The sequence below is a fragment of the Pezoporus occidentalis genome, unplaced genomic scaffold (genome assembly GCF_034315485.1).
Source record: "Pezoporus occidentalis ecotype Australia unplaced genomic scaffold, CSIRO_AGI_Poc_V1 ctg5, whole genome shotgun sequence".
In the NCBI taxonomy this organism is placed as follows: Eukaryota; Metazoa; Chordata; class Aves; order Psittaciformes; family Psittacidae; genus Pezoporus; species Pezoporus occidentalis.
Window position 1 is genome coordinate 15,719,489 of NW_026915835.1, and position 26,190 is coordinate 15,745,678.

Genomic DNA, 26,190 nt, shown 5'->3' on the forward strand with positions numbered 1-26,190 from the left:
TCTTTTTTCTCCTAAACATCTTTCTGTTGCTCTTCTCAGATGTTTCCTTCTTTCCTTAAGCTCTTCAGGGCTTATTTTTTCACTCATGTCTTCTGTTTTAAAGCCACTCAGATTAAAAATAAAATCACGCTTCTTGCAATAGCATAGCAAGAGCATAGCTAACACAGACAGCTAGCCTTACTTCTTAATATAGGTTTTATTTCTGAATAATTTGCCTCAGTATTGTTTACTTACCCTGAGCTACTAGTGCAAATAACAACCACAAGAATGGAAACAAATTATTATCTGTACCTTGGAATCATTTCTGCAAATGATGTCTCATTCACTGTAAAAACAATACTAATCTCACCCATCTTTACATGTCCATAGCTAAGCTAATGAATTTTGTCTCCCGTAAAAGAGAAAGCAAGGCTCAGAAAGACACAATTCAACTAATTTATTTGAAATATATTTTAGATGGCCACATGTACTTGTAACAAGTGTATAATAATAGTTCAAGTATGGAAATCTGTGACTTGATTCCTTTGTCCGCATGTAGAGACCTAGAGTTCCTCAAGATGTCCTGGGCTATCATGCATGGACTTGATAGAGTCTTCTTGAAAGGTGTGGATCTCCATAGTTCCTCTGTAGTATTTGCTAGTCCTCAGCATGTCCCTTATGCTTTGGAATGCCTTAGATGAGTGTAATTCATTTGAAATTTAAGATATATAAATTTTAAATTTAATGTCAGTGTGTGAGATGAGGCCAAATTTAGTTGTCCAAACATAAGCACTGAGTCTTAAAAGTAGGCTTATGATATCCTGCCTGGCTTCCAGGAAGGCATAGGTCCTCCATATATTTGTAATACCTTTCAGCACAATGCAGATATTTTAGCTGTCTTTAAGTTTTCGTAAATAAAATCAGATGCCACATTATGGGAAATTAAAGAGATCTCTCGGTGTGGAAGCTACTATTATACCTAGGTGAGAACTAACATTTAGTTCTGTTGCTTAAATGTAAGTGACTATCATTGTTTGAAATTTTCTGGGTTATCCTAGCTTATCTCTAATTGTCACCCTGGAACAGTACACATCTCCCTTATGTCATGTGTAGTGAAAGACAGCCTCATCTAGGTCTCTGACGTTTCAGGACAATTCAGTAACGTACTCCACAACCTCTGAAGTGTCACTCTTATTCAAATCAAAAGAGTGTTTCTGTTACCCAGACATGGTAACAGAATGTCTGTTGTGCATGACAGCCTATGGCATCTAGGAATATGACTGAATGGAAACCTGCACTGTTTTGGATCAGCTACTGTAAACCAGGCTTTGCAGCAAGAAAAAATAACTGCAGGTGCCTACATTTTGGCAATTGAATTGCATTTTGAATATCCAAGTTATGGCGCTCTGTACCACACTGTAGGCTTCTTGAATCTATTGCCGAATTCTCCACTGACTGTAATGATAACACAAATGCCTCTTTCACAGGAGTACACCTTCATTTAGAAGTCTTAATCTGCAGCTGATTTCTTATTTGATCAGATGATAAACTTATGTGCTGATTAAACCATAATCATGAAGTGCTTTTTTAAACAAGAATTACATCTATTATTTCTGAAATTATACTGCCATACTGTGATGAATAAACTAAGTCACAGAAGTAGTATGAGAATGCGCTGACCTTAATAGGGAAAATATTCAGGTCTTTACACGGACCTTAGTAGGGAAAATATTCAGGCCTAAGTATAGCAAAACTTAGAACAGATACTAGAGAAATAGAACAAATATTATTCTTTTTTCTTAAAAACTCATTTTTCTGTGTTAAAAAATAGAATTTTAACACTTTTGTAATAATGTAAAAATTAGCTACAATTAAACTTTGAAGATAGCGTGCCAGATTATTTTTTTGCCATTGATAGTAGCAATTGTTGAGAGGGATCTCCTGATTTTAATTTAAGCAACAGTGTGACTTTGAGGGTCCATAATTAGAAGCTTTACTTGTAGGCACTTCAGCCTAAACGTAAGTTCTGAATGTAAAATTTCCCTTTTACTCTTTAACATTTCCGTTCAAAACTTGCTTTCTTTTCCTTTTGACTGTTAATTACAGAGAATAATTTAAATTATCACTCAATAGCATCTAAGACAACATCTAAGCTGCTTTTGAAATAAGCTTAATTATAAAAATATTACCTTTCACTCTCCTTTCACGATATTAATGATTCAGCAGCTGTCTTCATTATCACTCTGTAGATTGCACTTGTAACAGAGCAGCATGGTTTTTATTACACTGTGTATAGAGGCTCTTTGTGTTTCATAACTCTAGAAAAGAACTGTGAGATTGCAGATGGATAAAAAAGAGAAAAAGTACTTGCTTTTTAGAATGTTTTCAGGGTTGAATTAATTATAGGCTATTCAGAGTGTCCAGGTGTCATTTTTGTGAAATAAATAAAGAAATATTGTACTGCATCTACAACATGGTACTGTTTTTTGATAGCTCATATATTCGTATATATATTCTGTGTATTCAGATGTTGATAATAAAAGAGTACAGCTTGATGAATTTGTGCTTTGATTTCACTTTCACCTATCTATCTGACAAGAATTCATGTCAGACAAGTGTTTAAGCTGTATAAAACTTCTTTGTTCCTTCTATTGGTATATGAGTTGTAAATCAAGAAGCTAGATGTAGGATTAGGTAAACATACATACCTACATAGCAGGAGATTACGAAAGTGTATTATTTCCTTATATAACAAGTTGCTCATTATATAATAAAGTGTGAACACAATTGAAGGCTGTGATCGTTTCACTAGTGTATTCTTAGAAGTACTATACAAATGGTAGCTGCGCTGGTTTTGGCTGGTATAGAGTTAATTTTCTTCGTAGCAGATAGTATGGGGTTATGATTTTGATTTGTTCTGAAGAGTGTTGATAACATAGGGATGTTTTAGCGGCTGATGATCAGTGATTACACAGAGACAAGACCTTTTCTGCCTTTTCTCACCCCACCAGGGAGTATATTTAACCATGACAGCAGCTTATTTTTTATCCCCAAAATGTCATGCTGAGTAGCATGTTGGTTGCACAGTGTCTGGAAGCTGAAGACAGGTGAATTCAGATAGATGAGAGAAAGCAAAAAGTTGCAAACAATTAGCACAACTTAAAAAATTGTGCCATTAGGTGCCAGACAGGCTGGCAGGTGCCTGTGGACACAACAGCAGGCTGGCCAGCAGGGCCATGGGCACTAAGGCAGCCTGATGGGCCTGACATGGAACACGTCTGTGGGCCCTGCTGAGCTGCACCAGGCGGGACTGTGGGAACTAGAAAACCGGCCATTCTGCAGTGTAGGGACTGATGGCCCAGGGGAGTGATATGGGGTCCTGGCTCATGGGCAGGAGGGAGGGAACCCCAGTAGTGTGCAGACAAACTCAGTGAGGTCTGTAGTGGCAACAGGACCACAGAGCTTTCTGTAACTGGAAACTTTATTGTGATATTGGATTTTCAAGCTTTTTTCTTTTTTCTTTTCTTTTCTTTTCTTTTCTTTTCTTTTCTTTTCTTTTCTTTTCTTTTCTTTTCTTTTCTTTTCTTTTCTTTTCTTTTTTCTTTTCTTTTCTTTTCTTTTCTTTTCCTTTTCTTTTTTTCTTTTCTTTTCTTTCTTTTCTTTCTTTTTTTTTAAGGATGGTTTAATTGAAATTTAAACAGAATTATTAAGCAAAGCTAAGTTTGAATATACTCTTTTTAATGGATTAGATATGATTAAATACTATGGTCTGATCTTAGATCTATAAATATAGCATTTGAATTGAATTCTTCTAAGAAAATATAAATAAATTGATACATATATTCAACTATCAGTACCATAATGGTTGCACTTCCACCAAGCACTAGAAATTTCAGAATTGCTTTTAGTGCAGGTATTGTCCTTCTATAAAGTGAGTATATGACAAGTTTTCATCACAGTGACTGATGTATGACTTGGTATCAGATTTCCACCTGGAAATGTCTGTTACTTTCAAAGCAATCCTGAAGACCCATGTCATGTATTTAGTCCATTAATATGTGTATTTGCCAGCATTGTTTAGCACGGATCTGCTAGTTCTTGAATAGCTCTTGCCAGAATTTTGCAGAGCTAAGAAGATTGATATAATTTTTCCTTCTCCATTAGCAGCTGTCACTGTAGTTGTCATACTCCTGCAAACATTACTGGTCACAACTAACCACCTTCCTTGGCAATTCCTTGAGTCCTTTTTCCTCTCCATTCATATAATATCTGTGTCTGGCCTTGTACATAAGGTGCAGACTTTTAATAGCAGCAGGAAAAGTAAAGGAAATTACCACAGCAGAAACATTCATGATATAAACAAAATTCTTTTACTGTGCAACTGACTATCACAGTCAAATCCATGCTGAATCCTTTTGAACTTCCAGAAAATAGTAAGTGAACATAATGTCTAAAAACATTGGTTCATAGTAAGGTGTTTTATTAAAGATGTTATCATTGGCTACTTTTCCATTCTCCACTTCCCCTCCACATTTTTTCAGGATGGTAAACCAAGGTATGAGCTTGGGTTTATGCACCTTCTTCAACATAAACAAGTTAATTTGAATAAGGTACCAGTTCTGATAAGTGAGTAGTTAATTCTAACTCCCCTTATTTTTTCTGGAATTATAAAGTGAACACCTTTATTATAATTTTCTTACTACTGACATCAAAATTTTATAGAAATTAAAATTAAATAGTAGCTGATCCTCATTAGACACTTTTAAAGTATATGTGTGTATTTTTATTACTTTTATTACTTTCCTACATAACCTTGTCAGCGCTGTATAACTATATATCATTATATAGCATCAACAATTAGTACTAAATGGTGAAAATTTAAGTAACCATTAAAACCAACACTATTTATACAGAAAATTAAAATAAGCCCTGTAAATATTAAAAGAAACAAACTAATTAACAAACAAAAGGACAAACAAGAAGAATTCAGAAGCTTCTTTAATCCTTTGAATAGAACTCAGCAGACAAAATCCAAACTCAGAATTGTTATCTTATTCTTCTGACAGAAAACTGCCTCTTTCTGTTTTTTTTTTATTTTTTTCTCTAAGTTAGGGTTTTTCTTTTAATGTGTTGAGTAAATCAGTTATATGACCTATAGTCACAATAAATAGATGTGTCAGTATTAGCGTTCCTCCTGGAAAGGATGGTTTAGTCATTTTTTATGATAAAAGATATTTGTGGAAAATTAATGTATCTTTCCCTGGATAAACTGCACTTCAGAATTTAATTTTCTATTTATTTTCTCCATTATAGAAATACATGTAAGGCTGTGAATATTCTGACTGATATTCCTGCCACCTCAGCATTTTTGTTCTATAGCAGAGGTAACTCGCTAGCTTGAATTTCGTATTTGTTTTATAGCCAGATGCATGTCAACTTATTTTTGTATGTTTAATGCCACACTCATGGGTAGAGATGCAGTTCCTTGGCCTGAATGAGTTGGTGTGAGTTATCCCTCCTAAGCTCCTATAGGATTGAACTCCTCTACTAAAATCTTAATGCAATATAAAACCCTTGAAAATGTTATCGTTTCCATGTCCGATTGCAACAATAGCCATAGCTGCAGAGCAGAACCCTATTCTTAGGAAATATTAAGCTATGTCATAATGAATATAATGGAATCCTAGAATGGTTAAGGTTGGAAATGACCTTACAATCATTATTCATGTTTTCAAAATAGAGAGGTCCAGAACACACAGAGGCATATTAGCTTAACATTAGACATTGAGTCTTTCAGTACCTCTATAAAGTACAATTCATTGAAGTTGATTATTCACAAAACTAGTATGTCATGCAAAAATCTACAAGGAACATCTTATATTAGAGAAATACAAATAAAAAGCTTCATAACTTTTTTCCTTCTTTTGTGTGATACATATACCCTATTAAATCTTGTGTGACAATCAGCAGCACATTAACTGAACAAACTGTTATACTTCTCTAGTTTAAACAATATCAGCTTTTAAAATATCTCTATTTTAACAAAAGGACAAAGGGTTTCTTTTTAAAAGATAGGTTTACTATTTGTAAGTTGAAAATGACCTCCCCCTCCCACTGTAATTTTGCACACTCTGTTCTGTGGTATCATTTCTTCTTAGTTCAATAGTTGGTTTTGGTTTTGCTTTTCAATGGAAGTCTATATATGTATGTGTTTATGCTTGTACACTTAAATAGCATTTTTAACTCTGGGTGCCTATGTGTTCATGTGTGTATACATATGCTAAACATATGTATTGCATTGGATTTGAGGTGAAACCTGATGTTACCAAATTTAGAAAGCTTCATTAATATTTGATGCAGTTTCGGTACATTGTTTCATAGCATACAGGGAACATTTAACATTTATTTGAAGCCATCATGTTGAGATACAGTCCCATCACTGCTGCTGGTAATTCTTTAAATGTGATCTTGCTTTTTGATTATGATGGAAATCTATTACGGACCAATCTGCAGGCAACCATTCTAGTTTGTTCGCCTGAATACGATTTATTTAGTACTTTCCTGCATGCTTTGTCCATTATTTTATCTCAGTTCTGAGGGAATTAGTCTTGAGTCTAGTAGGATGACAGTTTCTTAGATTAAACACAGGAAAGAGTGAAAAGGGAGAAGAAACATCCATGAGAATCTTTCTTTCTTTTTATTCTTCAGTAAAAGGTATATTCAGTGCAATGAATACCATCTTTCATGTGGAAATACTATTTAACAGACAATGCAGAGTGCTTTATTTATGAAGAGAGGTAAACTAATGTTCATTAAGATAATATGCAATGAAAGTTTAGGGGGTTTTTAAGTCTTAGAATTTTATAAAGGCAGCTGGGATTTGAAATATGATTAACTATAAAGCTTAACACAAAGTAAGAAGAAACTTTCATTACGAAAACAACCTATAAAACCAAGTGAATATTTAAAATCAGTTATAGGTTGAGATACTAAAAAGTTAATGTTACCTTTAACCCTCACTCCCCACATGCAAAAGTGATATTGATCAGTACTGCAGTTAAGACTAAGATGTAGTCTGTAGAAAAGTGGTCTGAACCAAGTAGGAGGAGAAAAAAGAAAAATAAACAATTATTATACCATACTTTCCAAGGTAACATGTGCCCCTTTGTTGTGGTTTCAGCTGGGATAGAGGGAGGGGATGCTCCATGTCCCAGAGGAGAAATTTCCCTGCAGCTCCTGGAGGAGACCACAGTGGAGCAATCATCCCAGTCTGTCCTGTCTGATTAAATTAAACTTGTCTGTTCCTGAGTAAGCAACTGTCTTCTTTGGTGTGTGCATGTGTATGTGTGGGTCTGGGTGGACACTTAAGAGACATGACTTAGAGGTGGACTTGGCAGTGTTAGGTTTGCGGTTGGACTCTATATCTTAGAGGTCTTTTCCAACCTAAATGATTCCATGATTCTGCATATACATATATGTGTGTGTGTATCTGTGCATGTCTCTGTGTGTTTTTATGTGTGTGCCTCTTGGAAGCACATACTCAGCCTCATTATCAGTTGGATCTGGCAACCCGCAGATGTACCAGCCTTGCCCTTACCTCCACTGGGCTACTGGATTCAGAAAGCCTTAAAAATCCTGATGTATATTTAAATTCTATTTTCTCATAATTACCCTTGTCTTTATTTTCTTAGAATGAAAGGAAAAAAAAAATGGAGAAATTTCTTCTAGGGTGTCTTATTTCACAGTTGTGAACAGTACAGCAGGGGGAGTAAACACTGAAACATCACAGCTGCAGGGGAAGACCTGTACCCAAACTTGTATCTCGTAATTCAGATGCAGTGCAAACAGATATGTTTCAATGAAGCAGAAAATTCAGTCTTTATTCTGTTCCAGTTTTGCTTAACTTCCACATTGTTCATAAGCAAAGAGGGGAGCATAACTAAGATGAAAACCCAGACCATGTTATGGTATTCTACCATGAGCATGTTGAAGTTGTCTTGATAACTGGGCATCAGTAGGCTCGTCACAGTAATCATAGAATCATAGAATAGTTAGGGTTGGAAAGGAGCTTAAGATCATCTAGTTCCAAAACCGCTGCCATGGGCAATGACAACTCCCACTAAACCATGTCACCCAAGGCTCTGTCCATTGTCGCCTTGACTGGTGACTGCCAGGGATGGAGCATGTGCAACTTCCTTGGGCAACCCATTCCAGTGCGTCATCATCCTCACAGTAAAGAACTTCTTCCTTATATCCAATCTAAACTTCCCCTGTTTAAGTTTTAAGCTATTACTCCTTGTCTGTCACTACATTCCCTAATGAAGAGTCCATCCCCAGCATCCCTGTAGGCCCCCATTCAGATACTGGAAGACTGCTATGAGGTCTCCATGCAGCCTTCTCTTCTCCAGGCTGAACAGCCCCAACTTCCTCCACCTGTCTTCATATGGGAGGTACTCCATTCCCCTGATCATCCTTGTGGCCCTCCTCTGGTCTTGTTCCAACAGTTCCATGTCCTTTTTGTGTTGAGGACACCAGAACTGCGCACAATACTTCAAGTAAGGTCTCACAAGAGCAGAGTAGAGGGGCAGGATCACCTGCTTCAACTTGCTGGTCAGGCTGCTTTTAATGCAGCCCAGGATATGGTTGGATTTCTGGGCTGTGAGCACACACTGCTGGCTCAGGTTCATTTTCTCATCAACCAGCACCTCCAAATCCTTCTTGGCAGGGCTGCTCTGAATTTCCTGTGCTCAACCTGCAGCTGTGCCTGGGATTACTCCGATGCAGTAGTAGGACTTTGCACTTGCCTTGGTTAAAATTCATAACATTGGCATCAGCCCACCTCACAAGTGTGTCAAGGTCCCTCTGAACGGCATTCCTTCCTTCCAGCATATCAACCAAACCACATAGCTTGGTATCATCGGCAAACTTGATGAGGGCGCACTCAATCCCACTGTCCATGTCACCGGCAAAGATGTTGAACAAGAACGGTCCCAACACCAGTCCCTGAGGGACACCACTCGTTACTGGTCTCCGGCTTGACATTGAGCCATTGACCACAACTCTTTGTGTGCGGCCATCCAGCCAGTTCTTTATCCACTGAGTGGTCCACCTATCAAATTGATGTCTCTCCAATTTAGAGACAAGGATGTCATGCGGGACAGTGTCGAACACATTACACAAGCCCAGGTAGATGACTGGAACTTGTGTATGTTCAGGTTTTTAACATGGCCTCGAACCAGATCCTCTCCTACAGTGGGCCCAAGGTCTTCATTCTCACAGTCCCTGCATCTGCCTTCCAAGACATGGGTGGTGTGGTCAGAGCCTTTGCCAGTGAAGACTGAGGCAAAGAAGTCATTCAGAACCTCAGCCTTCTCCAAATCCTGTGTAGCCAGTTCTCCTGATAGCTTCTGGTGGAGGCCTATGTTGTCCCTAGTCTGTCTTTTATTCACTATGTACCTATAGAATCCCTTCCTGAACCTTTACCTGCTTCCAGGTTTGACCTTTTCAGAACAGATTAGGAACACAAAAGGATTAGCCTGAGTTACATCCAGGAATAAAATGAAAATGCATGATAGGAATATGTAACTGTGTATATGGTACTTCTAAATTCAATTTTTTTCTTGTTTAGACAACCACTTCCCACAATGAGGTCTCATTTTATAGAATTTTTTTTTATTAAACTCCAATCACTCCTCATATTTTGTATTATTGATTTTTAATTCATATTTACTAATCTGTTCCTCAAGATAAATTCACTTTTTCTAGCCAGTCTTCTGATTCTCTTTGATACTAACAATTTTCTTCAGCTTTGCATCACAAATAAATTTCCTTTGCATACGCTTTGTTTCCCCCACAAAAAAAAAAAAATTATTTATGAAAATATAAAATGGAATCAGTTTGGCGGATTGATCTTGCTTGTATACTCCAAATGACCTCTATCTGTAGCATACTCTCCCTCTCATAAACCTTGCATCACCTGTTCTCACCTTTTTTAAATAGCTAGTGCGATATCCTATTATTTAATAAAGACAGGTCACCATCTTTTCCTTGTTCTCAATTACTGTGAAATTTCTTATCAAGAAAACCATCAAACTTACCATTATATACTTGCAGTAAATCCATATGCATTGTTATATTTTCCCTTTGTAGTGTAGACATCATGGAAGACTTGGACATGCTTAATGATCTTGAATTAAAGAAATGGTTGTTGAAGTGTGGAGTGGAAGAAAATGAGTCTGATTTTAGAAGAAGATACCTATCAATTAGGGAAGAAATTTAATTAATTAAAATACCATATGTTGAAGACAATCACTACGGGAAAATGCAACACAATCTAACATATCATATTTCAATCGTAGCACTAGATAACATTTTGGCTAAAAAAAGACAGTAGGAGAATAACAATTATAAACATTACTACATATAGCCCTCTTTTACATAATTCATAGGAAATGAACAGAAGCAGTAAAATGTAAAATTAAACATAGGTAGAACAGAATATAAGGAGATGGAAACTGAGGATGGGACATTCATTTTGCTAAATTAATTCTACTCTTCCACCCATGAAAATATTTAACACATCAAAAGCAAATCAGAAGTGCCCATTGTCCTGAGAGTAACATGATGCACTAATGTATTCTGCTGGAAGATGTCTCAGGATACTTAAAAACTCATGAGGACTGAAGTAAAAAAATTTAAGGATAAAACAAAAAGCTATACAGGCTTATGACCCCAACTGCACTGTGTGGCTGATATAGAATTTATCTTTATTTACTGAAGACAGACACACAATGATGCCCTTTGCTAAGCTGTGCATCCTGACAGCTCATTAAAAATAGAAACCATAATAAACAATTTGATGAAGTAGCTTTTATAGCCTATGAAAGAATAACAGCTTTGAGGAATGAAATTAAAAGGGTAATTCCCCCCAGTTTATGTACAGTGAATGACATGCTGGGGTATGGAATACCCCTTTGGCTAATTTGGGTCAGGTGTCCTGTCTCTGCTTCCTCTTGGCTTATTGTGCCTCTCCTCACTGGCAGAGCATGAGAGACTGAAAAGTCCTTAATCAGGGTAGGAGCTACTGACCAACAACTAAACCATCTGTGTGTTATCAGCATTATTCTCAGACTAAAGCCAAAACAGAGCACTGCACCAGCTACTGGGAAGAAAACTAACTCTATCCCAGCCGAAACCAGGGCAATTCTCAATACATCAAATCAAACTACAGGCTACCTCTGCTTGTTTGATATTTATGCAATGTACTTCAACTATACTGCTCCCAGGCACACCTATAGGTTCCCAGGCACAGCTACAGGTTGGGCAGAGAAGAGATTCAGAGCAGCCCCTCAGAGAAGGGCTTGAGGGTGTTGTTCAATGAGAAACTTAATATGAGCAGGGTTCAGTGTGCGCTCGCAGCCCAGAAAGCCAACCGTATCCTGGGCTGCATCAAAGAGAGTGGGACAAGCATGTCGAAGGAGGTGATACTGCCCCTCTACTCTGCTCTTGTGAGACCTCACTTGAAGTATTGTGCGCAGTTCTGGTGTCCTCAACATAAAAAGGACATGGAACTGTTGGAACAAGACCAGAGGAGGGCCACAAGGATGATCAGGGGAATGGAGTACCTCCCATATGAAGACAGGTGGAGGAAGTTGGGGCTGTTCAGCCTGGAGAAGAGAAGGCTGTGTAGAGACCTCACAGCAGCCTTCCAGTATCTGAATGGGGGCCTACAGGGATGCTGGGGATGGACTCTTCATTAGGGAATGTAGTGACAGGACAAGGAGTAATAGCTTAAAACTTAAACAGGGGAAGTTTAGATTGGATATAAGGAAGAAGTTCTTTACTGTGAGGATGATAACGCACTGGATTGGGTTGCCCAAGGAAGTTGTGAATGTTCCATTCCTGGCAGTGTTCAAGGTCAGGATGGACAGAGCCTTGGGTGACATGGTTTAGTGTGATGTGTCCCTGCCCATGGCAGGGGTTTTGGAACTAGATGATCTTAAGCTCCTTTCCAACCCTAACTATTCTATAGTTCTATGATTCAAAACAGAAAACACTGTTTTGAAGAAAAGTTTTAGTCATCTACACCAAAATTAATAAATATATGGTAAATGGAAACACACAAAAAGTAAAATTACACTGACACAAGTTTAGGTTTAGAGATAGGGAGCCTAAGACAAAAGTCTAGCTTTTACATTTATCGCATAAATTATTACTGAATTCAAATCCAAAACCTTCCAGAGAATGGGAAACAAACAAAAAAAAACCAAGGCAGAATGAATCCTTAGGCTAAATCTTATTGGCACAGAAAATATGGCTTGAAAATTCAGACAATCCACAACAAAGGAGGGACATTAAGCTTCTAAGATTTCCAAAGGGAACATAAAGTCTTGGCATCATCTTTTTCATGGAAAATTTTTACTGTAGTTCAGTCACACAACTTTAAAGACTACCTAATCTGGATCATAAATGCCATAGGACTCCCACATCAAGGTCATCTGTGAGTAGCAGTGTAGGAGGGACCATGATTTTGACTTCATGGTACACCTGAGACAAGGATAGAATGCTACAGGCAGTAGGGAAAAATGAAGAGGTTATGTTTGAGGGCATGAAGGCATTATTCTTTCTTGATGTAGGTCCAATCTCAGTTAAAAGAAGAGAACTGAATGAGAATTAAAAGGATTCCTTGAAAGGAGAGGTTATGCTCATAGTGCTCTGCCTTGCAAACTGAGAGTAACTTGTAATAACTGCACACTGGCTGAGTAAAATGGCAGCAAATAAGCTTTCATACAAAGTCTGAATAGAAAGCACCTAGGAAGACCCTGAAAGCAAAGACCATGGAGAATGAATACATTGCTCTTTGGGCCTGCTTGCATCTCTAGTTCTACATGGTCTTCAAAATCCCCATGATCTGTTGTAACATTTATTCAGAATGTCCTGCCAAGTCTGAAATCACTGCAGTGCTAAGGTAAAGGTCATATGTTAAATATATAGTAGCTGCTTTGGTAGACATCATTCTTTAAAGACAGTATTAGTACTGGAATTTGGAATGCCTCCTTGCTCAATGTACCTGAATAGGAAATAAGGATGGAGGGAAATTGTTTTGCTACTTTTGTCTTGTTTTTAATCAAATAACTGAATAGAAATCTGCTATATTTATAAATACTTCTGCTGTCAAGCTGACAAAAAAAAACAAAAAAACAAACCTCTCCACAGAGTGACCTTGATTCTCCAGAACAATGACAAGCAATCATTGCTTTAGGCTGACTTCAAGTTCACAAGACTCCTTTTACTGCTCTTAAGAATAGCTCTTGAAGAGCATCATATAAATGAATATTTAACCCTCTATATTGGTTGGTTTTCCCCAAGTTATTCATAATGCTTCTATTATTTTAGTATATATAGTAAATTTTGTTACAGTTGACAAGTAATGCCCATTTAAATATTTTAGACATTTCTTTTCTTGATAGAATTACACATGCCAAATCTACAGGGTTATTTTCTGCCATAAAGGCATAATAAACTCATGTTTACTTTGCTACCTACTGTTACATGCACATCTTTCATAACTGAACATTTTTGCAAGTTTTTTCTTTTTTCCAAATTCATATCTAACCTTTGCATTGTTTTTTATTCCAATAGAAACTATTTTTTATATTTATAGATATATTTGATTTTAGTTGTGTTTCAATCACTTCAGATTAAGTTTTCATGTTTTACCTTCAGAAGACCTTGTAACTTCCAATCTACTTGACATTTTGACATTTAGATATATGCATTCTTATTCTCTCTCAAAGGTTCATACTGTTTTAAACATCAAAGATTAATTTAATTAAATTTGAGGGGTAGATATGAAATATGTCAAGCTATTTAAATATAAACATGCTGTATTCACAGAGAACCACATTTTGTCTGGAGGACAGAGGACAAAAAAATACGCAAAGAAAATGTTTTACATGCTTTCTAACATTCAAAATGCTTTTTCTTTTATAAGCAATAAACGCAGACAAGGCAATACACAAACAATAAAAAGTTCTTTATTCCTTTTTACAAATATTCCTTTTTTTTAATCATAAAGTTATAAACACCTGAATTAAATACATTAATTGCATACATTAGCAGGCATGTTCAAAGCTGGCTATTCTTTCTTATTTAACCAAAGAATAACACAAATAATTATCTCTCAATTTTTTTTTTTAAATGAATTAAGTGGATGTGATTATTGGCTGTCACTGAATATACTTTTTTATAATTCTATACTATAGATAATATTAAAAATGTAATTAAAAGCACAGACAAGTAAGAATAAGCTTACATATACTGAGTAATAACCTGTATGAAACTATAAAGAATGTATACTTGTACTACCTTTCAGTTTTAATTAAAATATGAGTGATGGGAGAAACTTTACAGAAAACAATAACCTGGTGATGTTCACTAATAAGTTCAAAGCTAGGTAAAATCCACTGAGAAATTACAATATGACAAAGTACCTCAAACTTGGAAATGATGCTGAATATTTCAAGACAGTGTTCACATTATTGTTATCCCTGGAAAAATTACATTGTTCCCTGGCTGATGGTTCAAACCTATGGACATTTCACCTGTTTGTAATCAAGTAAATATGTCTTTTATGCTAGGAATTCATTAAGTAGACCTGATCTGAGATTTAACAGTTTTTCTTTGAATAGAACTCTTTTATTTCCCTTTATTGTACAGAAGTTAGAGCAGACCGTATATCCTCAGAAAAGACTGTAGTAGCCCATAGAATCCTGCAGTATTTTTGAAGATCAGCTCCTGAAAATACATGGGGAAAAGCCTTTCCTAAAATCTGTTAAAAAAAAAAAAACAAAACCCCTCATTAAAATGAAAAGACTGAATTCATTACTTGAAATTCATTTCTTCAATACAATATCATATTAATTCCAGTCATTAAGTCAAATTTTATAAAGGAGAGAGATTATTAGAAAGGTAAAATTCTAATTTCATTAAGCAAACATTAAATTAATTTCAAACCCAAGAGATGGTCTTGTCTTTTTTTCCTCTATGGATTCTTTCATTAATTTTGAATCAAAAACATTCTATGAGTGTGCACTATAATAACTCTTACTTCAATAAGAAAGTCCCCATTTAAACAATTTTGTGTCTAAATTTGCTGGGCAATAAACCCGCTTACTGATAACAGACTAAATTCGAAGCTCATTGTCCTTAATGGAAAAATTAGTCTGTGGCAATACCTAGACTGAATTCCATTTTTTTTAACTTTTAATTTGTATATGCTGGTGAAACAACAAAGAGTGTATCTTTGAAAATTAAGTTCAGAAATATTAATTCTATTTTTTTTCAAAGAAAATTAAATCATACTAATATAATTTACCAATGTGTACTAATCTCCTGTTAACCATTATTAATTTTGAAATACAATGTCTTTGAAACTGCACTTTATAAAAGATATTTTCTTTTGAGGAAGATTATTTTTCAAAGAAATTAAATATATCGTGTGTTTTAGTCCTGCAAGACTGCATACTGGCTAATTTTGACTGTTTCAGAACAAGCATACATAAATAAATAATTTTTAAGAAGTTGTTATCAATTACTTACAGTCTGTGGGTAATTGTTTTAAGCTGAAAGTGATTAGTTTTAGATTGGCTATAGGGATTTTTTTTTTTTTACATTGTGGATGGTGAAACACTGGAAGAGACTACCTACAGGAGTTGTACATGCCCCATCCCTGGAAGTGTTCAAGGTCAAGTTGGACAGGGCTTTGAGAAACCTGACTCAGGGAAAGATATTTCTGCCCATGACAGGGTGTTTGGACTGGTTGATGTTTGAAGGTCCTTTTGAACCCAAACAATTCTATGATTCTACGACTGATTGCTAAATTTCTTTATAATTATTCACAAATGTGTGTTTAGTTTACCTCAAGGGGTACAATGAAAATTCCCCAACAAAATCTAATTTAGTCACCAATATATTTCAAAATAGGATGTTACCACAAAAGCGGCTTAAACTCGCTACTAGCATTCAGTCAGCTGATCGGAGCTAGCCTAGCTAGAGCCACAGCCGGCACGCTTCAGCGACCGCGAGGGTCAACGGAGATTAGGAAAATCAGAGGGGATAGCGCAGAGACATCGCGACGCCCGACATCTCCAGATCCCCGAAGCCCCAGCAGCCCTTGCGAGAGAGAGCGGCTGACGTAGCGGGGGGCGTTCCCACGGTGACGGTGACCACTCCCCTGCTGCTTGCCTTTAAAAACCCTTTGAGAGGGCACCGGGTGCAGGGAGGAGCAAGTCGTTTGCGTCGCTGCCCTCGTCGCTGCCCTCGTCGCTGCCCTCGTCGCTGCCCTCGTCGCTGCCCTCGTCGCTGCCCTCGTCGCTGCCCTCGTCGCTGCCCTCGTCGCTGCCCTCGTCGCTGCCCTCGTCGCTGCCCTCGTCGCTGCCCTCGTCGCTGCCCTCGTCGCTGCCCTCGTCGCTGCCCTCGTCGCTGCCCTCGTCGCTGCCCTCGTCGCTGCCCTCGTCGCTGCCCTCGTCGCTGCCCTCGTCGCTGCCCTCGTCGCTGCCCTCGTCGCTGCCCTCGTCGCTGCCCTCGTCGCTGCCCTCGTCGCTGCCCTCGTCGCTGCCCTCGTCGCTGCCCTCGTCGCTGCCCTCCCAGACTGCGGACCAATATGGTTGCCTTCAGGAAGAGAGCTTGCAGTAAGGTGACTACAGCAACTCAGACAGAGACCCCGTCCCAAACAGTGGCTGTTCAGGTCTCTGGATGTAGGGAGTGCCAGAGCCTGCTGCTGCCGGGGGAGGGAGGACAGCATTCCACCTGTGTGAGGTGTGAGCAGGTAGAAGATCTGCTTAGCCTGGTGGCAAGACTTAAGGAGGAGGTTGAGACGCTGAGGATCGTCAGGGAGTGTGAAAGGGAGATTGACTGGTGGAGTAACTCCCTGGCGTGCCAGTCAGAACGGTTCCAGGGAGATACCCCCCAAAAGGGGAAGGACCCCCTGCCTTCTCACACAGAGGGGGATGGCCCGAGACAGCCCCTGCCCTGTAGCTGTTGTGCAGAGGTAGGAGACCAAAAAGACGACGAGGGTTGGAAGCGAGTTCCAGTTTGATGTCGTGGGAACCCCTCCCCCCTTCCTGCCCTGCCTCCCCAGGTGTCCCTCCATAATAGGTTTGAGGCCCTGGATCTTGAAGGAGGGGTAGGTGAGAATGTGGGGCAAGGCCAGCCCACAAGGCCACATAGGAAAAGGGGGTTGACTTTGCACCTCAAGACTGCCTCTGTTAAGAAAGAAAGAAGGGTCATTGTAGTAGGGGATTCCCTTCTGAGAGGAACAGAGGGCCCGATATGCAGAGTTGACCCTCATCATAGGGAAGTGTGTAGTCTGCCTGGAGCCCGGATCAGGGTTATCACTAGGGCGCTCCCCAGCCTGGTGCACCCGACAGACTACTACCTGCTGCTGGTCTTCCAGACAGGTGGGGAGGAAGCTGCTTCCCGCAGTCTGAGGGGGATGAAGAAAGACTACAGGGCCTTGGGGCGGATGGTGAAAGAGTCTGGGGCTCGAGTGATCTTCTCCTCACTCCTTCCATCTTCCACTGATGATGTGGGAAGGAATGGGAAGATTCAGTTCATAAACAATTGGCTTAGAGACTGGTGCTACAGGCAGGGCTTTGGATTCTTTGATAACAGCTGGTTTTATAGGGCACCAGTCTAAACAATGACAAGTGGGAAAGGTTTGTCTCACAGAGGCAAAAGGATGCTGGGGCATGAATTAGCAGAGCTCATTTGGAGAGCTTTAAACTAGATTCGAAGGGGGATGGGGTTGTAGCTGGGCTTGCCCCAGTGGGGCAGCGCTCCAGAATTAATGAAGACTGGGAGGCCTCCTATAATCCTAGGGTGAAATCGGTGTGCTCAGCTCGCTCCCTGAAATGTCTGTACACCAATGCGCGCAGCATGGGAAATAAGCAGGAGGAGTTGGAAACCTTTGTTAAGTCAGGAGACTATGATCTGGTGGCAGTTACAGAGACGTGGTGGGACAGCTCACATGACTGGAATATAGTCATGGAGGGCTATGTCCTTTTCAGAAAAGACAAGCCAGCCAGGAAGGGTGGTGGGGTTGCTCTTTATGTGTGGGAGCAACTACAATGCACCGAGTTCTGTCCAGGGACAGATGACGAGCGAGTTGAGAGTCTGTGGGTGGGAATTAAGGGGCAGGCTGGCAGGGGCGATACTGTTGTAGGTGTCTGTTACAGACCACCGGATCAGAGTGAGGAAGTTGACGAGGCCTTCTACAGGCAGCTGAGAGCGGCCTCCCAGTCACAGGCTGTGGTCGTCGTGGGGGATTTTAACTTCCCTGATATTTGCTGGAAGGACCACTCGGCAACCCAGCCGCAGTCCAGGAGGTTCCTCCAGTGTATGGATGATAACTTCCTCCTGCAAATGGTGGATGAGCCGACCAGGAGAGGAGCGCTGCTGGATCTCATCCTCACTAACAAGGAGGATCTGGTTGAAGCAGTAAGGGTTGAGGGCTGCCTTGGTTGCAGCGACCACGAGATGGTGGAGGTCAGGTTCTTGTGTGGTAGGACTAGTAGAATACCAAGTAGAATTGCAGCCCTGGACTTTAGCAGGGCAAACTTTGGCCTTTTCAAGCAATTGCTAGGGGAAATCCCATGGGCATGGCTGCTTGAAGGTAAAGGGGCCCAAGATAGTTGGTTGACATTCAAGGACTGCTTTTTCCGTGCTCAAGATCGGAGCATCCCAACACATAGGAAGTCAAGAAAGAGGGCCAAGAGACCTGTGTGGCTAAATAGGGAATTGCTGGGTATGCTCAAGTGGAAGAGGAGAGTTTACAGGTCATGGAAGGAGGGGCTGGCCACTTGGGAGGAATATAAGGCTGCTGCTAGAGGATATAGGAAGGCTGGCTGCTGCTAGAGGATGTAGGAAGGCAGCTAGGAGGACTAAGGCATCCTTAGAATTAAACCTGGCAAGAAGGGTCAAGGACAGCAAAAAGAGCTTTTTCAAATACATGGCAGACAAAACTAACACCAGAGGCAATGTAGGCCCACAGATGAACGGGATGGGTGCCCTGGTGACAGAAGATACAGAGATGGCAGAGTTACTGAATGCTTTCTTTGTCTCTGTCTACTCTGCTGCAGGCAGTCCTGAAGAGCCCTGTACCCCTGAGACCTTAGATGAAGTCAGGTCGACGGAGCGGTTTCCCTTAGTCAATGAGGAATGGGTTAGAGACCAGCTGAGCAATCTGGACATCCATAAATCCATGGGTCCAGATGGGATGCCCCCGTGGGTGCTGAGGGAACTGGCGGAAGTCATTGCTAGACCGCTCTCCATCATCTTTACCAAGTCTTGGGACACGGGAGAGGTGCCTCAGGACCGGAGGAAAGCAAATGTCACTCCGGTCTTCAAAAAGGGCAACAAGGAGGACCCAGGTAACTATAGACCGGTCAGCCTCACCTCCATCCCTGGGAAAGTGATGGAACGCCTTATCCTTGGTGCCATCTTAAGGCATATCAAGGATAAGAGGGTTATGAGGGGCAGTCAACATGGCTTCACCAGGGGGAAATCATGTTTGACCAATCTCTTAGCCTTTTATGAGGAAATAACACGGTGGATGGATGATGGCAGAGCGGTGGATGTGGTCTACCTTGAGTTCAGCAAAGCATTTGACACGGTCTCCCACAGCATCCTCACGGCTAAATTGAGGAAGTGTGGACTGGATGATCAGGTAGTGAGGTGGACTGCGAACTGGCTGAAGGAGAGAAGCCAGAGAGTTGTAGTCTATGGGGCTGAGTCTAGTTGGAGGCCTGTAACTAGTGGAGTGCCTCAAGGGTCAGTACTGGGACCGGTATTATTTAATATATTCATCAACGATTTAGATGAGGGAATTGGAGTGTACTGTCAGCAAGTTTGCTGATGATGCTAAGCTGGGAGGAGTGGCTGACACACCAGAAGGCTGTGCTGCCATCCAGCGAGACCTGGACAGGCTGGAGAGTTGGGCAGGGAATAACTTGATGAAATATAACAAGGGAAAGTGTAGAGTCCTGCATCTGGGCAGGAACAACCCCAGGTTCCAGTATAAGTTGGGGAATGACCTGTTAGAGAGCAGTGTAGGGGAGAGGGACCTGGGGGTCCTAGTGGGTGACAGGATGACCATGAGCCAACACTGTGCCCTTGTGGCTAAGAAGGCCAACGGCATCCTGGGGTGTATTAGAAGGGGGGTGGTTAGTAGGTCGAGAGAGGTCCTCCTTCCCCTCTACTCTGCCCTGGTGAGACCCCATCTGGAATATTGTGTCCAGTTCTGGGCCCCTCAGTTCAAGAAGGACAGGGAGCTGCTGGAGAGAGTCCAGCGAAGGGCGACAAAGATGATTAGGGGAGTGGAGCATCTGCCTTATGAGGAAAGACTGAGGGAGCTGGGTCTCTATAGTTTAGAGAAGAGGAGACTGAGGGGTGACCTTATAAGTGTCTATAAATATATAAAGGGGGAGTGTCACGAGGATGGAGCCAGGCTCTACTCAGTGGCAAACAATGATAGGACAAGGGGTAATGGGTACAAACTGGAACACAAGAGGTTCCACTTAAACTTGAGAAGAAACTTCTTCTCAGTGAGGGTGACGGAACACTGGAACAGGCTGCCCAGGGAGGTTGTGGAGTCTCCTTCCCTGGAGACATTCAAAACCCACCTGGACACATTCCTGTGTAACCTTATCTAGGTGTTCCTGCTCTGGCAGGGGGATTGGACTAGGTGATCTTTCGAGGTCCCTTCCAATCTCTAGCATACTGTGATATGAATAAATATACAGTTTCCAGTTTTCTCTGGAGGTCTTCCCTAAACAGTGTAACTTCAAACTGTCTGGTTTAATCTCAAATTTTTCTTCAGTACTGAACTTGAAATGAAATCCCATTTTCCTCGTGTTATTTTCTTTTTTATTTTTAATTTAAGATCTTTTGGTTTCTGTTTAGACAAAAATGAGACATTTCCATATCTGTCCCTGAAAAATTAGAGAAAGTTGAAACTGTATCTGACATTTTGGGTATATGACATAATCAGGCAAGGCAAAGAGCTTCAGGTAACTGGTATCACTTAGTAGACCAATCTTTACTTATTAAGGGATTATGAAGCTTTCAAAATAGATGCATTTGAAGAAGACCAGTCAGAATAAAAGATAGATCACAAAGAAGAATTGATTAGAAACATAGATTCATCCCCCTAAAATAATTTTCTGAAAATCAGGTGTCCTCTAAACTCTATGGTAAATGGAGGGGAACACATTTCCAGAGCATGATTAATCTATTATTTTTAGGTATCCAATTCATATTAACACAAGTTACTTTTCTAAGTGCAAATTTCTCTGTGCTGGTTACAAAGGAAGCTTTGATGACTATCTAGAATTGCATATTTATTATTTCAAGCTCAAATTCAGTTCTTAGTCATCAGTCTGAGACATGAACAGAGGAGTTTCAGACTAATGAGTACTCTAACAGTTGATTATTCCCTGATAACCTTTCTTCTTTTCATCAGCTTTTTCACCCTAGATTTGGGAAAATTAAGCTGATGTTATCACTTTGATCTATACATTCTTCTGAAAATATTAGCACGCTGATGCTTACTGAAAAATCCCTCATCAGTTCTAACTATCCCCATTATTAACTGTGGCATGAAGAGTAGAAAATCTGTCTACTCAGCTAATCCTCTCAATCCTTATTTTAAATCAACTTTCCATTTATGAATTATTTCAACTTCTCTTGGGCACTGAGAACTAAAGACATATGTGAGGTATGTTTCCGTATATACAAACAAAATCTCTTCTTGTTCTTCCATGTTCCAGGAGACAGATTCCTAGATTTTTTTCTCATCTGCAAGAAGATTAAATGAGTAGGATTAGAAAATAATGAATCAATTCTTCAGTTAGGAAAAAACAAACCCACAAGATGTTGCTTATTTCTTATTCATTCTGACTTCATCTCTTTGAAATTGTTCCTGTTGTAGCACTCAGAATGACCAATGTGCAGCATGGTAGCTTATCACATTTGTCATGATGTGCTAAGATAATAAGTAGAAAAGAGTTGTCACTGTAACTGGGGGTTTTGGATTTTCTTTTTTTTTTTCCTGTTTTGTTTACTTATTCTAATTAAATGGGATTTAGGAATGAGCTATGACTTTGCCTGGGTGATTATAACTAACTACATGTTAGTTTTTCACACTTCCCCCACTACCTCCTCCTCCTCCTCTGAATATTTTTTGTACCTGAACAATTTCTGCCAAGTTTCACAAGGGTCTCTCAAGCAGCTGAGACAAAATAGGTTAGTTGCTATATACTGCAGGACGTATATAACTGAAATTCATTTAGTTCTACTGTTCATAGAATGGAAAGTTTCAAGATTAAAATTCAAAATCTTTATTATTGCTTATTTACTCAATTTGAATTGTAATGATAGAAAAAAGCTTACAATTGTTTGGTCTTTTTAGCTTTGAAATATGTTTTCTTTCCAGTGCCTAATAATCACTTATGTACTTACCAGTTTTTAAGGAATAGGAATAGTTTCTTTTATTTGTTTGTTTGTTCCACAAAAGCTAGATAATTTTGAAGTTTGCCTCTGCCTTTTTTTGCTCCTTGTCTCTCCTGTACTGTGACTTTTTTTAAATGCCCTCAAATATACAAACATCTGACCAGGTCTAAAATTTATGGGAGCACCAACAGGAGACTCACATTTTAGCACATCATCTAGACAGCAATGAGATACGTTAAGGCATCTCAAACTGCAACAAGAGCTGTGGAATTTAAATAATCAGTATGGTATAAAGAAGACATTTGAGATTGTCCTAAAGTTAGCACTTGTGGTGTACCTCGTATCATGCTTCATCATTAATTCTTTGGATGCTTGAGGAATTCCCTGGCTAGTCTTCTGTAGAGATGAGAAAATGGACCAGCCTGAAATAGTGACTGGCTGAATTCTTAGCTGCCTTCACAACTAAATATTTGACTCACTGGTACAGGTGCTCTTTGCATGCCAGTTTCATATAATACAAATGATTCTGCCCCAGGCAGTTCCTGATATGCCTTTTGCACACTGATAGGCAATTTTTGTGTAGATTACGGTGCTATGCCCCTCAGTTTCTGCTGCAGAATTGACTAAACTGTGCATTGATAAAACATATTAGTAGTGACCATAAATTCTTACTGAAGATTCAGAAATGGTCACAGAGAACAGACTTTTGCAAATAATTATGTAGGTTCGGTGACATTTGTGATAGCTTTAAGATAATAACAATGGATCATCCTGATGCTGTTGCTTAGTCACACAAAACCATGAACCAGCTGGATAATAAGGATTCTTAGAATCATAGAATCACAGAATCAAGTAAGTTGGAAAAGACCTTTAAGATCAAGTCCAACCCTTAAACTGGGACTGCCAAGTCCACCACTAAACCATGTAACTGAGGGCCTCATCTACATGTTTTTTGAACAATTACAGGGAATATGATTCCACTACTTCCCTGAGAAGCCTGTTCCAACACCTGATCACCCTTTTGATGAAGAAATTTTTCCTAATACACAGTCTAAACCTTCCCTGGCGCAGCTTGAGGCCATTATCTCTTGTCCTATCACTTGTTACTTGGGAAAAGAAAACAGCCACCTCCTCTCTTCATCCACCTTTTAGGTAGTTGTAGAGAGCAGTAAGGTCCCCTCTGAGCCTTTTCTTCTAGAGTAGAAGACTTAACAAGCCCAGTTCCCTGAATTCATCAGTAAAGATATTAAACAACACTGTCCCTAATACCAAGCCCTAAGGGACACCACTAGTGAATGACAGCCAACTAGTTGTGAGACTATTCACTGCCACTCTTCAGGCTCTGCCAAACTGTTTTTTTTTTTAACCCAGCAAAGAATACACATATCCAGGCCATGAGCAGCCAGTTTCTCCAGGAGGACACTGTGGGAAACAGTGGCAAATGCTTTACCAAAGTCCAAATAGAATCATAGAATAGTTAGGGTTGGAAAGGAACTTTAGATCATCAAGCTCCATCCCCCATGCCATGGGCAGGGACACCATGTCACTTGGGTGACACATGTCACCAACTCCATCCACCCTGGCCTTGAACACTGCCAGGGATAGAGCATTTGCAGCTTCCTTTGGTAACCCATTCCAGTGCCTCACCACCCTCACAGTAAAGAACTTCCTCCTTATATCCAGTCTAAACTTCCCCTGTTAAATTTTAACCCATTACCCCTTGTCCTATCACTACAGTCCCTGATGAAAAGTCTCTCTCCAGCATCCTTGTAGGCCCTCTTCAGATACTTCTCCAGGCTGAACAGACCCAACTTTCTCAGTTATCTTCATAAGGGAGGTGCTCCAGTCCCCTGATCATCCTCGTGGCCCTTCTCTGGACTTGTTCCAACAGTTCCGTGTCCTTTTTATGTTGAAGACACCAGAACTGTACACAGTACTCCAAGTGACATCTCACGAGAGCAGAGTAGAGGGGAAGGATAACCATCTTCAACCTGCTAGTCATGCTTCTTTTGATGCAGCCCAGGACATGATTTTCCCTCATCAGCCAGGCAGGTCACCTTGCTGTAGAAGGATATCAGGTTGGTCAAGATGGACCTGCCCTTTATGAACCTGTGCTGACTGACCCTGATCCCACAGTTTTCCAACACGTGATGTGTGATCTCACTTAGGATGATCTGTTCCATGACCTTCCCTGACACTGATTCATTAGAATCAGTTTGAGAAGTCTCTCCCAATCTCACTGAAGACATCTTCATGGAGACTGTTTGTGAAGAAGACTCCTGTCACCATCTGGACATCTATGGCCATTCACTGGGATGCTGTCTGAGAATCAGGAACTGAACTTCACCCCAATGACCCTATATGCTACTTCATCCCTTCAGTCTGTGTTTCCTCTTCATATTATATTCTCTACTCTGGAAAGGTACCTTAGCTGCACATCCCCAGTTACTTTCAATTTGGACAGAAATCTTCCACTCCTCACCCCTCCCACTAGAGGATTTTGTCAGGGTGCAAAAAACAGAACCTACTTCAGTTTTGTCCTGGTACAATTTTTTTAAGAAAACGAAGAATATATTTACAGCTTTATATAATTCAGTGTGTCTCTCTACACTTATAAACCTGTGTATGTGTGCATATAAATTTATAAAAATGTGTATTGTGTATATATATATATATATATATATATATATAAACACACACATTATATAATTTCTTGTTTCAAACAACCTACCATGTTATTCCAGGTACTATTATTTACGTGTATGGTAGCATGTCTACTAATTGATTCATTTTCAGCAAGACTACAGAATTATCAGACAGCATACCCATACTTCTGAAGAAAAGATAGAAGGAAAATTTTAAACACTACTTGAGAACTACATATTTTCTATGTCTCTGTTGCCAGCTCAGATTTGAGCCATTCCAACAATATCTGTAGTGTAAATATGCCATTGAAGTTGCTACCAAAAATAATAGGAATGAAAGTCATTCTGTATCATCTCAGATTTTAGAGTCAGGGACTTGTCCTTTTATTTATTTATTTATCATACTAGACAAAGCCAGGCTGGCTGATTCCCCCCTGGACTTCAGGAGCATGTCAGACTACATACATTCTTGGCACGGAAGCCAGCTATTCAGCAACTGCAAAATCAGCTGTGACTCTGAAATAGATCTCATAGGATATGAAAAAAAACAAAGTAAGCAAGGAAACAGATGCTCCTTGTACAGGTGCGAGTATGCTGTTTTTCTCCATCTGCCCAAAATTTCATAGTGTTAAGGTTTCAGCACTGAAGTTTAGACTCAGATGCATGTATACACATTTGCACATATACCCATTTATATTCAATCTGCCTCTTGAACAGGTTTTCTTCTCCTAGTTTGATGTGAACTGGCACTGCAAGTGTTCACGCATCAAAAAATATGATCTGGAGAGCTTCAGTATTGATCATCTGATGTTATTCACGGTTGTTTTTTTTTTTAGTGGTGGTGGTCTGTTATTTTTTGGTTGAACTTTGGTTTTGTCTGTTTAGTTTCACCCATCCCACTCCCCTGTCTCTGTTTTGGTCTTTCAGTTTACAGTCAAACTACATAGGTGATATGTTTTGCTCGTTGTATATTGTCATCCCTAAACACTAGCATTTCAGCTTCCTCTACATTTTTTTTTTCTGCTTTAGTTACTGGTATGTATACATTATTTTTGTC

At 39.8% G+C, this 26,190-nt stretch overlaps 1 long non-coding RNA gene across 1 annotated transcript; it reads left to right on the plus strand.

The window, feature by feature from the left end:
• The first annotated feature begins 1,033 nt into the window (after positions 1-1,033).
• Positions 1,034-25,077, plus strand: LOC134173111 (uncharacterized). Its single transcript, XR_009968128.1, has 2 exons — positions 1,034-1,332; positions 24,657-25,077. It is a non-coding gene; the product is annotated as an uncharacterized LOC134173111 (long non-coding RNA).
• The last annotated feature ends 1,113 nt before the right edge of the window (positions 25,078-26,190 follow it).